The sequence below is a fragment of the Podarcis vaucheri genome (assembly GCF_965113315.1).
Source record: "Podarcis vaucheri genome assembly, chromosome: 1".
NCBI classification, from domain to species: domain Eukaryota; kingdom Metazoa; phylum Chordata; class Lepidosauria; order Squamata; family Lacertidae; genus Podarcis; species Podarcis vaucheri.
Window position 1 is genome coordinate 41678616 of NC_138759.1, and position 16571 is coordinate 41695186.

General features: G+C 41.2%; 1 long non-coding RNA gene across 1 annotated transcript; it reads left to right on the forward strand.

The window, feature by feature from the left end:
• Positions 1–6861: 6861 nt before the first annotated feature.
• LOC309520064 lies at positions 6862–15266 on the forward strand. Its single transcript, XR_014214140.1, has 3 exons — positions 6862–7028; positions 8833–9005; positions 14911–15266. It is a non-coding gene; the product is annotated as an uncharacterized lncRNA (long non-coding RNA).
• Positions 15267–16571: the final 1305 nt, after the last annotated feature.

Below are 16571 nucleotides of genomic sequence, written 5' to 3' on the forward strand. Positions count from 1 at the left end.
AATACAAGCAACTGATGTTGTCTATTATGGTATGCAGACAGAAGCTTCTGAAAAGTATAGAATGTCAAAAAATATTTATGTAGCTATTCTTTTATACACCAAAAGTTAACACTAGTCAAATTAGTTTTTCAAAAAATAAGCATCAGTTTTGCTGTTTCGTAGAAGCACTGAAGGCAGAAAGCTACAAGGGTAAAAAAAAATAAATACCCACAGATGATTCTCATGGATATGATTCAGAACATTAATACCTTAATTTGCATAAAATGAGTTACATATTGCTGCGGTAATTTAATTTGTTTGACCAGGAGTTTGCAATTGTGAAAAAGAGATTCAGAAAGGCCAGTGAATGAGTCTTGCATATTTTCTCCAAATGGCTGATTTCAGTTAATGTGAAATCACGGATTTAATTATAAGGCAGTACCAAATTACAGTGGTGCAGATTTTGGAAGGCGAGAATTATAACAAACGGCTGCTGTGGAAAAACAATGGCATCCTTATGCTCAGCAGGGCTTTTGAAGGAGACCCACGCTGAGAGTTTAATCTTCATTGTCATCCTCCGAGTGGGGAGGAATTTCCACAGAAGGAAATCGGGGAAATATTAAATCCAGGAATGAAATAAATAATGGGGATATGCTTATTGGGGGGTGGGGGAAGCAAACAGCTAGCAAAATATAATAAGCTATGGGCATGTAAAGGAAAAGAAGAGACATTATCCAGCCCAAGTAGCCAGTTTATGCCACAATCCTATACACACTGACCTGCAAGTAAAAACCATTGAATTCAAAATTACTTCTGATTCGCCATGAACTAGATTATGCTGTTAAAGCCCCACCGATTTCTGTGTGGGCACATTTCAGCAAAGGCATCTGGGAAGAAGTGAGATCTAGAGAGTCAGTGTGGCATAGTAGTTAGAGTGTTGGGCTACGACCTGGGAGACCAGGGTTCAAATGCACAGTCAGCCATGAAGCTCACAGGGTGACCTTGGGCCAGTCCCTTCCTGTCAGCCTAACCTCCCTTACAGGCTTGTTGTGAGGATAAAATGAGGGGAATAAATATGTGTACACCCCTTGAGCTCCTTGGAAGAAATAGACAGAAGAAATAGATTAAAAAATAGAATGAAAAAGCCACATTCCCAATGTGGCTAACAAAATCTAGATGGTTTGGGAGGTCCTGAACAAAATACCCTTCCTAGGCTGACTTCCTTTTTGCTACTCCATTTGCTTTCCCCTTTCCTTTGGGCGTAACCTTCCCCAGAGGCTGGTGGCTCTTTTTCTTTCCCCCTTAGTTGCCTAGAAGGGACAATTGAACAGGAAGTGGCAGTGATGAAAAGAAGCAGCGGGGTGAGAGGATTTAGTAAACCCATGACCAATGGGCCTTATCCAATCTGTCAAACTCTTTATAATAATATAATAATAATTTATTATTTATACCCTGCCCATCTGGCTGGGTTTCCCCAGCCACTCTGGGCAGCTTCCAACAGAATATTAAAATACAATAATCTATTAAACATTAAAAGCTTCCCTAAACAGGGCTGCCTTCAGATGTCTTCTAAAAGTCTGGTAGCTGTTTTTCTCTTTGACATCTGGTGGGAGGGCGTTCCACAGGTCGGGTGCCACTACCGAGAAGGTCCTCTGCCTGGTTCCCTGTAACTTGGCTTCTCGCAGCGAGGGAACCGCCAGAAGGCCCTCGGTGCTGGACCTCAGTGTCCGGGTAGAACGATGGGGGTGGAGACGCTCCTTCAGGTATACTGGACTGAGGCTGTGTAAGGCTTTAAAGGTCGACACCAACACTTTGAATTGTGATCAGAAACGTACTGGGAGCCAGTGTAGGTCTTTCAAGACCTGCTCCCCAACAATTGGGCCTCTGTGCCATCTTCCTTTTTAAAAATAAAATAAAATATCCAGGTATAGCCCCATCCTCACAATGCTAAGCCCCAGCATGATGATAGAGATCTGCCTCTCCAGCCGTACATCAGGCTGATCTGATGAGCAGAGGAAGGGGGCAACATTAAAGTTTAGGTACAGTGGTGCCTGGCAAGACAAAATTAATTCGTTCCGCAAATTTTTTCGTCTAGCAAATTTTTCATCTTGCGAAGCACGGTTTCCCATAGGAATGCATTGAAAATCAATTAATCCTATGGTCAAAAAAAGTCCAAACAAAGCCAAATTTGGTACAACAAGAGTTTATTAAGTGCTCTTTAAAGTCACACATACTGTAAAGAGCATTTCAAAATTCAAACCCAGATTTTTTTTAAAAAAACAGCAGAGTGGCCCAATGGTCACAGAAAATCATAAAAATGCAGAAAAAAACCACAAGCTTCCAGATTCCCAACATCAAGTCCTTGAATTCCAAACACCCCAACCCAAAATCCAAAACCCCCCAAAAAAGTTTTAAAAGCTTAACTTACCAAATGGCTGCAAAAGAAGTTTTGGAAAAGCTTCAAAAATCACCAAAGTCTTTAAAAACCTCAAAAAAGGCTACTATGTACACTGCGTTCTATGAGTTGCTCCTCGAAGTCAAGTCGCAACTGTATTAACGGTGTTAAGAAAAAGGAAACAAACTTGCAAGACGTTTTCATCTTGCGAAGCAAGCCCATAGGGAAATTCGTCTTGCGAAGCAGCTCAAAAACGGAAAACCCTTTCGTCTAGCGAGTTTTCCGTCTTGCGAGGCATTCGTCTTGCGGGGCACCACTGTATCTACACTGGTCGCCTGACACGTCTCTGTCTGCTTATGTACACAGAGATTACTCTCTCTCTCCCTCTCTGCCCCTTCGAAGGTAAGGCTTTAGGAGAATGTGAAAAGGGCTCCCATTCTTGGTACTTTGGCTGTTGTTTTAGCAGCATTTATTGTTCCTGCCCTCATGCAAGTTCCTTGAATGTGTGTGTACAGCTGCCTGCATATACCTATGAATGTATGCATGCCTGTATGTCCCTCTTGCTGAGCGCACGTGTATGTCCTATATGCACGGTGGCGGCATGTGTGTGCACAAGTGTAATTTGGCCACTGCCAATTTTGCATGATTTCCAGGGGAATGGGCAGCGTCAACTGTTGATGCAGCTGCTGGGCGGAAAAAGGCCAACAGCCCCTGCTTTTAAGGGTGACCACTTACATGGCACTTAAAGAGTGGAAATGCATCATCAAAAAAGAGGACAAATGAAGTCAGAGATTTGCATAAAATATGCACGTGCTATTGTTTAGGTACAGATGCAAATAGAATACAATACAACTCTTGTGTGTCTGCTCAGTCTGTTCCAGATGCTGTCAGGGACAGCCTAGCCCATTTTGCCACCTGAGGAGAAAGGGGAAGGTGCCCTGCCCTGCCCCAAGGGGGCTGCCTCAACATGCCTCATGGGAGGGAAGTCTCTGCTAACTGTTGATGGGCGACTCCAAAGCCCCAGCTACTCTCTCTTGATATGGTCCTTTATTTTAGACTAGACTTTGGACTCAGCTAAAGGTAAAGGTACCCCTGCCCGTACGGGCCAGTCTTGCCAGACTCTAGGGGTGTGCGCTCATCTCACTCTATAGGCCGGGAGCCAGCGCTGTCCGCAGAAACTTCCGGGTCACGTGGCCAGCGTGACAAGCTGCATCTGGCGAGCCAGCGCAGCACACGGAACGCCGTTTACCTTCCCGCTGGTAAGCGGTCCCTATTTATCTACTTGCACCCGGGGGTGCTTTCGAACTGCTAGGTTGGCAGGCGCTGGGACCGAACGACGGGAGCGCACCCCGCCGCGGGGATTCGAACCGCCGACCATGCGATCGGCAAGTCCTAGGCGCTGAGGTTTTACCCACAGCACCACCCGCGTCCCTTGGACTCAGGTATGTTAGTCAAAAAACGGTGTTTTGAATGTGTTATAAGCATGCAACACCAGATGGCGCTAGAGAGCAAAACAAAATTCTATGCAATTTTCCATAGCGTTTTTTGTTTGTTTGTTATAATGATTTAGTTTCTGGCATATTTATAGCGTCATTCTCCCCCCCCCCGCCCCCAGGTTTAGATCCACCCTTGGACTAGGCAATCCTTCTACCTGAGGATGGTCCTCTAAAGTAGGATATCCTATTGAGAGTAGGCCTCTTGCTCAGGTGTGAGCCTCCACAGGGGCCCAAATGTGTTTCCCCCCTATGCTATTGTTGCCACATACAACATTTACATTATGAAGCAAAGGAAGGTGCAGAAGATACTAAACAAAAGGATAGCTAGTTGCGTCACATTGCTTTTGATCCTGACTAGGCTTCTACAAATGGAAGGGCTCCTTCTTTTTCACAGACAGAACTGAGATTCAGCAGAGAATCTCATGGTGCTCCAGTCCTCCAGAGCAGATTTTGTTGGGCACAAAGTATAGGAAGAACGACTCATCAAGTGGATGTTCCCACCAATGGCAGCAAATATTTCACAGCACAGCTTTATTGATAGTAAGGAGTTCACGTGAAAGAACTGCTGCACTTATAGGTACAAAACAGCTGGTCTTGCAGTCACAACAATTAAAAAGCATTTCATCAAGTGAATAAAGGGATATATGATTGCAGTTTTTATCAGACTTTATGAATGCTTACCTGGGAGTAACTTTCACTGAATACTTGTTTCTAAGGAAGCACACATAAGTTTGCTCTGTTAATTAAGTTTCCATCCGAGCTTTGGCCTTGTTTAGAATTATCCTAGTTTTTGTTAGTTTCTCAGTTTTCTTTTCCTTAGAAAGAAACTTTTTAATGCTTTCTTTGAAATATATGAACCTTTTAATGTGTGAATAACTTATTCAGCTCCTAAATTTAAATGCCTTGTGGGCGTAATTTTTCTATTTTAGTTTAATTCTATAGCTGCCTTCACTTTGTCTGAAATATATTATTCATTGTCTCCAAATTATAACTGGGCTGATGTGTTAGCATATAAGTTCTTCAATGCATTTCAATGTTTTAACCATTTATATGGCAACAGCAAGTAGTACACTGTTTTTGCAAAGATGTCAGCAGAAGGGTGGGAGGCAGAGCACTTTAAGTAGTATTAACAAATCTTCTAAACCAATCTTCCCCAAGCTGGTGCCCTCCAGATGTTTTAGACCACAGCTTGCATCAGCACCAGCCGGCCTGGCTCTGTTGTACTGCAAAACATCTGGAATCCACCAGGTTGGGGGGAGAGTTTGAAATAGATTACATGACAAAGAAGCTGCTGGTTTTCTAGCAAGTTTGGATACCTGCAGAAATTTTTGCAGATTTCAAAAAGTAATTATATTTTGAACTGCTTTTATTTAAGTGTAAGTATCAATTTAAATCATTTATGCCCTGGCCTGATCCTGAGCCCCAGCTTTCAGTAATCCATCTTTCAGTGCTTATGTTGGCAAGGAGGGCATTGGTTCATCCGCAAAGCAAGAGTTTGAAAGCCCAGCTATGACTTCCGTGCTGCAGCTAGAAGTCTCTCTCCCTCAAATCCAACAACACTCACAGAGACCAACATTCCATCACATATGGGTTTTGTGATGTTCTGTGTTGGAATGCAGGCCTGCCCTATGAGGCAAATATCAGGTTGTGACTGGTGCAGAAATATTCTGACTTCTTCTTTAGTAATTAGTGCAAGTGTGCCATGAGTGTACCAACTTTCTTCTTCTTGAGTGGCCTTTAAAAACCTTAACCATTTGGAGGACGTTTCCTCCCCCAATTTGAAAGGAGAAGCTTATAAACAACTCTCGGTCTTTGGTTACTCTAAAAGGATATGCAAAAATTTCACCCGAATGCTTGGGCATGCCTTAACTAATCGGGACAGCGCTAATTGTACCCATTTTGTTAGCAACATTAAGGTGTTACTATTAGCATACAAAGCCCTTAACAACTTGGGACCAGCTTAACTATGAGATTGCTTGACTCCACGTGTGCCCACTCGACTGCTTCAATTGGCGGAATTGGCACCGCTACAGGTACCACATAGAAGAAGAAGAAGAAGAGTTTGGATTTGATATCCCGCCTTTCACTCCCCTTCAGGAGTCTCAAAGCGGCTAACATTCTCCTTTCCCTTCCTCCCCCACAACAAACACTCTGTGAGGTGAGTGGGGCTGAGAGACTTCACAGAAGTGTGACTGGCCCAAGGTCACCCAGCAGCTGCATGTGGAGGAGCGGGGAAGCGAACCCGGTTCCCCAGATTAGGAGACTACCGCTCTTAACCACTACACCACACATAATGCCCATTCTGCATTTCTAAGAACTCGTTTAGTGAGGCAGTGCCTACACTATGGAAATCCCTGCCTATTGAGACCACACATGCATCACTACCTCTCTTTCCTTTGCCCAGGTAAGCAGGGGGCATGGTCACCATTCCATAAATAGCACATTGCATCCAGGCAAAAGCACTTCAGGAGAGTGTGGAGCAAGGCTGTGAGGCTGTGGCCTGAGATGGTCCCAAGGGCCTCAGGTTCCTGGCCAGAGTCTTTGCTCTCTTGTGGGGCACAAGTTGAGGCTGGAAACACAACTTCCTGTTTCCTTGGTTTTGGAGCATGAGGGAATGAGCAGAAGACATTGCTCCTTCTTAAACCAAAGGGAATTTGAACCTAGCATTTGCATTTGTTTTTGTTTATAATGGAAATGGGCTGAATTACAGTCCCCACACCAACCTTCACCCAAGTACTTGTGCTTTGATGATGATGATGATGATGATGATGATAAATTTTATTTAGGCCCCTTCCCTTCCCAGCCAAGGCTGGGCTCAGGGCGGCTAACACCAGGTATAAAAACAATTGATTAAAATACAACTTCAAAACAGGATTAAAATACAACATTAAAATGCAGCCTCATTTCAGTAGAAACTCAAATCTGACACTTTCTTATTTGGAACAAGTTATTCCCATATTTTGTTTCCTTTGGATCCCTGATATAGGTCTATAGCTCCCATCATCCATGTCCCTTGGCTGAGCTGGCTGAAGATGGTAGAAATTGTAGTCCACCAGCATCTGGAGATCGAGGGTTAATGAACACTTGCCTTGTATTTAACTACTCACCTGGTCACCAGGCAAGGGCATGGAATCCCAACCAGGTGAGCGAGGAAGATGGTAAGGGAGGGACGTATCACTTGACTTTCATGCTTGCCATGGAGGAAGGCAAGTCCTTTTCTCCATGGCCACCAGGAAAACACAGTTGATAGGTAAGAGGAAGAGAGACCAGTCCCTCTACTGGTACATTCAGTAGATGTCTTTTAAAAAACCAACCAACCCACAGTCCATTAATATAACCCACTAAGATAATAGAAGTCTGTTAATAGGCTAGGAAAAAGATTCTATTAAAAGTCTAGTAAAATAATCAGGCTAGTCTAAGCAGGACTTGGCACAAAGAAGGCAAAAAGCTGTATTGGATTTTAAGGAAAGAGTTGGCAAATTAATCCTCAATCTTTAGGTGATTTCATCTATTAGATTTTTAGTATGGCTTCCTAATTTTGACTTAATAACTATTAGCCTTTTCAGTTTGACAGTGTGAACTGGCCCCAAGTGCTTAATATATATGTGCAGTATGTTGCATATAACATGAGAATATCAAATAAAACTATGTGCATTTACATGATGCCAGAAATTATTTCTTTTGTTTTTTTGTTTTCTAAAAGGTAGAAGGATTGGGACCACTTGTGAATTACTATGCATTTTTACCACAGTACACAGTGCGGTTTATAATTGGTACCAATGTTTAATGTCCTGTAATGTCTGTTCTGCATGCCACATTATATTTGATGTTTTTTGATGCTAGCGTGCCCCATTGTCATATTGAAGATCCACAAAAGCTACTGGTTTGATAACCCAGCAGCCAGACGAAGATCTGCTCTGCATAGCTAACAGGCCCAGGTTCTGTTGAATAATTGTCTGATTTGGCAGTAAGTTAAGCAGAGTGAACAACTGTGCAAATGGTCTTTTGGGTCATTATGTTATTGTGCATCATCTACAACCTATTAATACATTTTGAGCTTGTGTGCATGTCTTGTTAAATTTATTTGTTTTTAACAAATCGCTCCTGAAACCAAGCACACTTTATCAAAGCCACTTTGTAAATCTAGCATTATTTATCATAAGGAATTTTATTTATTGAATTTTATTTGCCATCAAGAGAGACAGACACAAATATAATGTTTAAAAAGATGTCTATTGATGTGAGAAAAATGCAAGCCGTGTGGTAGAAGCTTACTGAGTGGGAGAAATGTAAATGCTCCCTGCATTTTATCTCACATGACAGAATGCATTATGGTCAAAACAGTGTCTTCCTGAAGACACAGGTTTCAAAAATCTGCATAATATACACTTTTATGTATGCTGCTTATGCAGAATGCAAGTCTTTAGTTAAATGCCCAACAGTCTCATTTAGAGGCCCTTTCACTGGTAACATCACCTTGCCCATGTGTAAACAAGATGTATATGGGCACCAGAGCCCATAAACTCATTACAATTAACTGTGGCACAATATAACACCTCCTTATAAATCCCTGAATGCAAAAAAAAATGATGTGATATAGTGGTGTGGTATATATGAATGTGAAAGCTTGCTATTCCCATCAAACAATTAGTTGCCTTTGACACAGAACGTCCTTTTCCCACCAATTAGTGCAAACTGCAGGGTGCATTTCTAGAATTCTACAAGCTAACAGTCAGTGGCGTAATGAAGAATTTAGGACTCTTCAATAACTTCCGAAGCATGGTTTGGTTTGTCTCAATTTATACAGAGCCTGTTTAGTTTGCAAAATGCATTTTGTCTCTTTGTTCTCCATTTGTACAGTTTTAATTCAAACATTTATTTAAAATATATGCCTGTGGCAGCTGATGTCTATTCTTTTTCATCTGTTCTACATTCTTATGATTTCTTAATTTTCCTCCCCAGTATTTAAAAAAGACAGAGCCCAACAGATACTGTCCAGACATTTTCCACTCATGGGTTTGGGAAGTGATGGTGAGCAGAGGACGTTTTAGGGTCACGCGACCTGTTCAGTCGTACCAGGTGCAGAGCCTCAGAGACGCCACAAGGGGCAGCACAGCTATAATAGAGAATGGAAGGTGAGAGGCAGAGAGTGCTGAATTTTGGTATCCCTCAGGACGCTGCTGAAACTTAAGACTCCAAGATCAGCCAGTGTGGTAAGAGAAGTAAACAGAGTACAAAGGAGGGTTACAATTGAGGCCCTATCTGCACTGTACATTTAAAGAAGCATCATGTCACTTTCAACAATCATGGCTCCCTCCCACCAAATCTTGGGAACGATTTGTTAAGGGCGCTGGGAGTTGTTAGGAGACTCCTGTCCCACACAGAACTACAGCTCTCAGAGTTTCCTGGGAAAAGGGATTGACTTTTGTGAAGGCACAAAAGTGAAGGCACTTTCAAGATCTGTAGCTCTGTGAGGTAAATAGGGGTCTCCAGGTGGCACTGTGGGTTAAACCACAGAGCCTAGGACTTGTTGATCAGAAGCTTGGCGGTTCGAATCCTGAGACGGGGTGAGCTCCTGTTGCTCGGTCCCAGCTCCTGCCAACCTAGCAGTTCGAAAGCACGAAGTGCAAGTAGATAAATAGGTACCACTCTGGCGGGAAGGTAAACGGCGTTTCTGTGCACTGCTCTGGTTCGCCAGAAGCAGCTTAGTCATGTTGGCCACATAACCCAGAAGCTGTACGCCGGCTCCCTCAGCCAGTAAAGCGAGATGAGCGCCGCAACCCCAGAGTCGGTCACGACTGGACCTTTACCTTTTACCTTTAGCAGTCTCTTAACAAACTACAATCCCCAGGATTCTTTGAGGGAAAGTCATGACTGTTTAAAGTGGCATAATACTGCTTTAAATATATAGCAGAGATGGGAGCATGGTAACTAGTACACTTATTTTTGTGTATGTGTCCCTAGACTTGTAGCAATGCATCACAACAAAGTCATGATGCCAAACCACTACTGCGCTCATGTTGTGTTGGCCAGTGTTGAGGTCAGTTTACATCAGAAAAGGGCAATGAAAAACATAATAAGCAAAAACATTCCCCCCCCCCATAAATGTTTCCTCTTACCTGATTAGCAGCATCAAAACTCGGAAAGGACTAAATATTAACTTGAAAAATTTAAGATGTGGTGCCTCCTCATGTTGTATGGCCAATGGTCAAGGACGATGGGTTGTAGTCCAACAACTTCCAGGAAAATTAGGCTCCTTTGAGCATTCTGTTAAATCTTGGAATCCATCCTTGAGATGTTTCTTTCTTTGAATGTTGGACTGCATGAATGGTCTTCTGCTCACCCATCCCTAGGCTGAAGACATTGACTAATATTTCTGACTCTCCCCCCCTTTATCCAAAGACATAGAATCACAAAACTGTAGACCCTCAAGGATGATCTGGTCCAACCTTCTGCAATGCAGGGATCTCAACTAAAACATCCATCACAGGTAACCATCCAAACACTGCTTAAAAACCTCCGGTTCAGAACTTCCCAAGGGAGCCCATTCCCTGGTCGAACAGCTCTCACTGTCAGAAAGTTCTTCCTATTTATTTGTTTGTTTCCTAACCATATTACCACCCGGTCCCTAGCCAACGAAAGTGAACTGATATTAAAGAAGACTTAGGGAAAAAATGAGGGCAGATGACTGACTGCAGCTATTAAAGTCTCTTTCTAAATGTGTTAATAGCGGCACATAGTAAATATAGCGTGCAGGATTAGTACAACCCAGGCTTTCCTCTTGATGGCTTTGGGATGGTTTGATCACCCTGTTCTTTGCAGCAGTGAGCAATGGGTTTGAGTTATGCATGCAGCTTTGTATGCCACAGCAATGAGCGGCTACAAAGGACAATCCAGCAAGCACCACTGCTTCTACAGGACCATCCTCATAAGTCAATCCAAGCCTTTCCCATAATCATGGAAAGCAGTGGGAGTGGGAATCCAAAGTTTTGCAAAACTGTTAATTGATTTTATCTATTTATTTTAAAAGCTGCACCTAGCAGTCAGACAAAGCAATGTAGGAGACCCCTTAGAGCAGGGAGAGAAAACCTATGGCCCTCTAAATGTTATTGGATTACAACTCCCATCATCCCTGACCAGTGTCCATGCTAGCTGGGTCTGACGGAGTGCACAGCTTTCCCATTCATGCTCTAGAAAGTGAGCATGAGACCATAGCAACTTGGTCCACCGGACTGCTCATTTCTGGGCTGAGGTCAGTCCGAACTGGTAAATCACACTTTTCCTTAACACTTGATTGCATTACTAAAAACTGCATTTGCACTTGGGTACAAATAGCTATTTTGGGATGACTTCAGCATATGCAGCAGCAGCAGCAGCTTCAGACTGCATTACAATCCCAAAACAGTTTCCCTGGGGTGATAAAATAAAACTGTGGCTCAGAAATCTGTGTGAATGACCAATGAACGTCTAATATTAAAATCAATAAATCAGATCGCAAAGACTGCAGGCGTGTGCTATCACCAGGTCTCCCCTCAACATCCAGTGATCCTTTTTCTTGCTTAACAACAAGCCACGAGTTGGGGATGCTTCAGCTTATTTACATCAATGGACAAACATGACTGCTCTATGTTGGATCATGGCCCCTCTGTTTCAATATTGAATATTCTTGTGTTTTCTTTGCTCATGATAGTCTCACGCTATGGCAGTGCAGATCATTCTACATTAACATTGGCCTATAGCAATTATTTTTAATGACTGGTCATTTAAAACAGGTTTTGTGTTCATTGCATAAACACAATATCTAATCAATTGGCACAGTGACATTGCATGAAAATGCTACATATGTTCACCCACAAGATATTCAATTCATCCACAGCATTTTCAAAAACAATGGATCGGGGAGACAGTTTAGACCAAACACACACATGCAAGTGCCTATTCTTTCTTTTATTATACAATCAGAGGCAATTGAGATTTTAGGAATAAGAGAATTGCAATTCTTTGAACGCTTGTACATTAGGAATATTGTGATTGGATTATGAATGATAAGGTAAGTTGTGTGTGTGTGTGTGTGTGTGTGTGTGTGTGTGTGTGTGTGTGTAAGTGCATGTGTGTGAAGACAAAGGCCCAAGGCAATTTATGTTCGGGTTTTGCAGTGGTTTTGCTGCAAGCATGCAGAACTAACTGGGTTTAGATTAAGGGAGTCTAATTAGTGTCATGTCAAACTGGCAGTGATCATAAGACAAGAGAGGGGTCATTCTTGTCATCTTCTTGGTCTTTTGCCCTTAAATATAGAGCTGCATAAAGCACAATCTCCATCTTGTTAATGGAAGCAGAATATGTATAATCTGCACACGAAATGAAAAGAAAATGTGTAAGGAAATTTCTTTTTCCCATTTCCTCGTCAGAAGCTGTGAATTTTAGTGAGAATTAAAGTAAGGCTAATTCTGCAGTCATCTTCTGACCTGTCAGGTTAGCTGTCACCCTCACGTCTCTCAGTGCAGGTCTTTAGCTTCTTCTTGCTGAGTGCAGCCTTTGCCAACTGACAGAAAAATACAGACCATGACAAGAAAAAAAGAACATAATGTCCTTTTCACCCATCACTACTCAAAATTGCTCAATCTTTACTGACATATTATTATACATTGTTTCTCTGGGAGGGGGGAAAAAAGAAGAAGCATTTGCTTTCTTTTCTATAAGAAGTGTGAAACTTTCAGGAGACAAGCAACCATTCCCCGAAAAATATTAAAGCCTGTAATTATTTTAAATTGTCTATTAATATGCAATATGCTGCCCTTTAATAGGAATAAGTTGCAGCCTATCTGAAGTTATTATGATGGCGCCCACTAGTGTCATGTTGGCTAAGGGGGTCTATCAGCAATTCCATTATTTCCCAAGTGGCCATGATGGGGTGCACTGCAGGAGACTTTTTATTTTTAAAGGAATAAAACACAGCTAAATCTCTGCTGTACCATTATGGCAATTTTTTTTAAAAAAAAAAACTTTCAGAAGCACTATATCAAGCCGTCAGAGGAGAGTTTATTTAGAAATGTTTATCTTTCCTTTTTTTAATATTAAAAACCCCACAAATCTATTGTCTTTTTACCTCCAAATCCTGTCCCAAATTAAGAAGCCTGTTTACGCTACACTTCATTGGAAAGATCATGTTATTAATTAATTAATCTTTTAAAAATATATTCAGCGTGGCAGAACAGGCCTCTCTTCATTTTTGTAACTGTGACAAACGGTTTTGAAAAGGGCGTGTGGCCTCCTGTCCTATTGATCAAAAAATATCAATGCATCACATGAACTGATCAGAAGGAATCCAGCAGCTTTCACGAGCGCTCTGAGCTCTAATAAAAACACGAATGTCTGTGCGAATTCAGGGGCTGGACTATTCGGTTTGGCATCAGGGGATATTCCGTGTATACATGGCCATGGAGCTTTGGATCACTGAGAAAGTTACTAGCTATGTCTCACTGGGACTTGCTGCTGAGTAAACACTATCGGGTTGGGCTGCCAAGCTGCAAGCCTAGGCACACTTAATTGAGCCTAAATCCCATTGAATTGAGTGCAGTTTCCTTCCAGGTAAACATGCATGCAGGTATGCGCCCTAACCCAGGAGCCTAGAGGTGTTTAAAAGTGTGAAAATTACCACCCATGAATAAAAGGACAATTTAAATATAAATTACTAAAATACTTCGTTGCATTAAAAGTATCAGTTACCTGCTTCATTCCAGCAAGCCAGCCCAAACAAGAAGAGGTTACTAATTGGAATGTGAAGGTTTCTCAGAGAATATCACAGGTCCACGGAATGTAAGGGACTACCTATTTTCAGAGCACGTTGCATTGTCTAAAGCACAATGCCCCTTAAGTCCTCGATGTCCCTTCAGTCTTAGGTGTCTATTTCTTTTTTATATATAAACACACACACACACACACACACACGATGTAATAGGAGAATCTAAGCTACTTACATTACACTAAAACAGAAAGATTTTTTAAAAATTGCTTCTCGTAATACCCTGCAGTACAAATCCAAGTAACAAAATGCATTATTTTCTTCCCTCCCACTTCTAAAATTCCCTGGAATTTTCCCCCCTTAGCAGGGCTCGTGCTACTACATCACATGACATTGCTTTGAAAAATCTTTCCTGTCTCAGATGTGGACCTTAATGCATTATGCAAAACCCAGGGATTTAGATTTTTGACACTGCATATACTCAAAATATATTCTAAAGGGAGACATTATATGCTAACTTGTGGAATCTTAAAGCAGCTGCTTGGTTAATATAATATGATGAAAAATATTTATGTAGTTTGTTTTCTTTTCTGTCAAGCCTAGTATCTTATGAAATTTTTTCAAATGGCCAGTAGCTGAAGTAGTGACTTTAGTTTGACTTAATATTATGCCACATTGACAGATGAAAACTCCTTCTAAAAATGTCATTTGAGTGCTCTACTAATTTGCATTTCGCTCGAAAGCTTTTAGTGCTTTGCACATTCACATTATAAACATTTGGGTGAACATTAATACCCCAGCTAAACAAAAATGCTATTCACTTCAACCATTTCTTCCACTACATAAAAACTATAAATGATTCTTCTACAAAAAGAAAAAAAAATGAATGCAACCCGAAAATCAATTATAGTAACTATTTAGAAATGTAAAGGAAAGGCAGTAAAAATGTGACAAAAAATCTTTAATTGTAGGGAAATTGTGCATCTTTTTTTCCAACATGTGAATAAAATGCATTTCCTTCTTTAACAATCACAGTTACAATAGATCTATGCATCTCACAGGAAAAAATTGACAATTTGATTATGACTTGTACTTTTTGCCGGGGCCATGAAAGTGGTTTATGTTTGAAATGTATCAGCTGGAAGGTACTTATTACTCATAAATGCTGTGCTATTTCACTTTCTGCAAAGTGAGCTGTTAACAGATACAATTTGAGCAGAATAGCCAGAGGAGGCCTTTTGATATGCAGAAGAGCTGACCCTCGTGCTGAGCCTTTAATTGGGTTTTTAATTTTCCAGGCCATCTGACAATATCAAACATGATCCCAGTGCTTGAAATGTTGATTGGAGGCTAAGCAGGATCTACTCCAACATGGCATTAAGAAGAAAAAGAGGAAAGAACCCAGGCAGAGAGGAAGACATGGAGAGACTTTAAAGAAGAATCTAGCTTTTCATGTTTGCTGTTTGGGAGCATCCGTCTTCAGCCGTTTGAATATTTCTTTTGGCAATATTTGCACTAATGCTCACCATCAGCTTTTCTGACAGTATCTGTTAAAAAGAACCAAAACAACATTTTGCAAAAACAAAAAGCAAACATACCCAAATAACTCTAAATCTGCAAATTTACATATATAAAAAACAACATCCTGGAAATGTTGGTAGCAGAAATAAAATAAATGAATTGCTGTTTTTAACATCATCACTTTGGCTGTTATTTCATATGTTATTGCAGATTCTGTAATGTTGTTTAAATAGTACATTGTTAAACCACAGTATGATTATACATTGCAATGTGTTTTCCTGTCTTGCTGCTGTGAAACGGATTGAAGATCCATCATGTTTTGGTTATGCAATCTTTCAGCAAAACCGTGAAGCAAAGAATCAAATCTCTGTTCTCATTTAATTAGGGTCACACATCTTAAGTTGTAGACTTAAGAGATCTGTATATCCCTTCCGCACAAAGCTTGAGGAATGGTTTGTTAGGACGCCATAAAATGCCAAACAGATTTCCATAAGAAATCCACATCCTAACTAAATAAATTGAGTCATAGAAATCTCCCAGACCGAATGGTAAAAACGCAGAACGTGAGATGTCAAGAGCCTATCTAAAACACACTTATCCAGAAGTAAGTTCCATTGATTTCAAGAAAACACCACACAATTAGTGAGCTGAGAATCTTGCAGCCTTACCATACAGTCCAGAACCCACTTATATAACACTATTTGAATTTTTATTTTATTTTAAAGTTGTATTGATATCAATGGTGCTAAATCAGCCCAGTCTTAACACTGCAGTTTAGCTGGGTTCTGGATGAGACTGCATGGAAGGAACTGGCAACCTTCATGTCTGTAGAATATATAGCTGCACAAAAAGCTGAGGAACAGGAGACTATTATACACACCTATTATGCATACATAAGGCAGCCCCAGCATGCTTTTTACAAAGAAACGGTGTTATTTGTGAGGTAACAATAGAAGAAAATAATTTCATCTTGATTGTCCTCAAAGGCAGACCTTGGAGTTTCAAATTTCAGTGGAGCTCTGCGCAATGGCAAAATTCATTGCCCCTCCTCACCTCTCTCACCTTCCATTCTACATCATAGTTGCAGTGTCCCCAAGGCTCCGCCTCCAGTGCAACTAAACCAGTCATGCTCTCCTAAATCCGCCTCTGTTGTCCTTATGCAATGAATGAATAATAACAACAGCTACTGCTCAATGGAAGAATAACATATTTGGTTAGCTTATAGAGTTATATAATTAATAGGGTAGTTATTCTGTTTTTAGCAATCACATTGTACAATCTTATGCAAAGTTAGAGTGCATTCAGATGTGAGGATTATTGCATTTTCCTGGTTATAATGCTAGCACACCTGTCCTGGTTTCTGCTGTCCCTTTTGCACTGCAACACCAGTTGCATTGTGGAACTGTGGCATTTAGATTGATATACAGGACCACCAAGT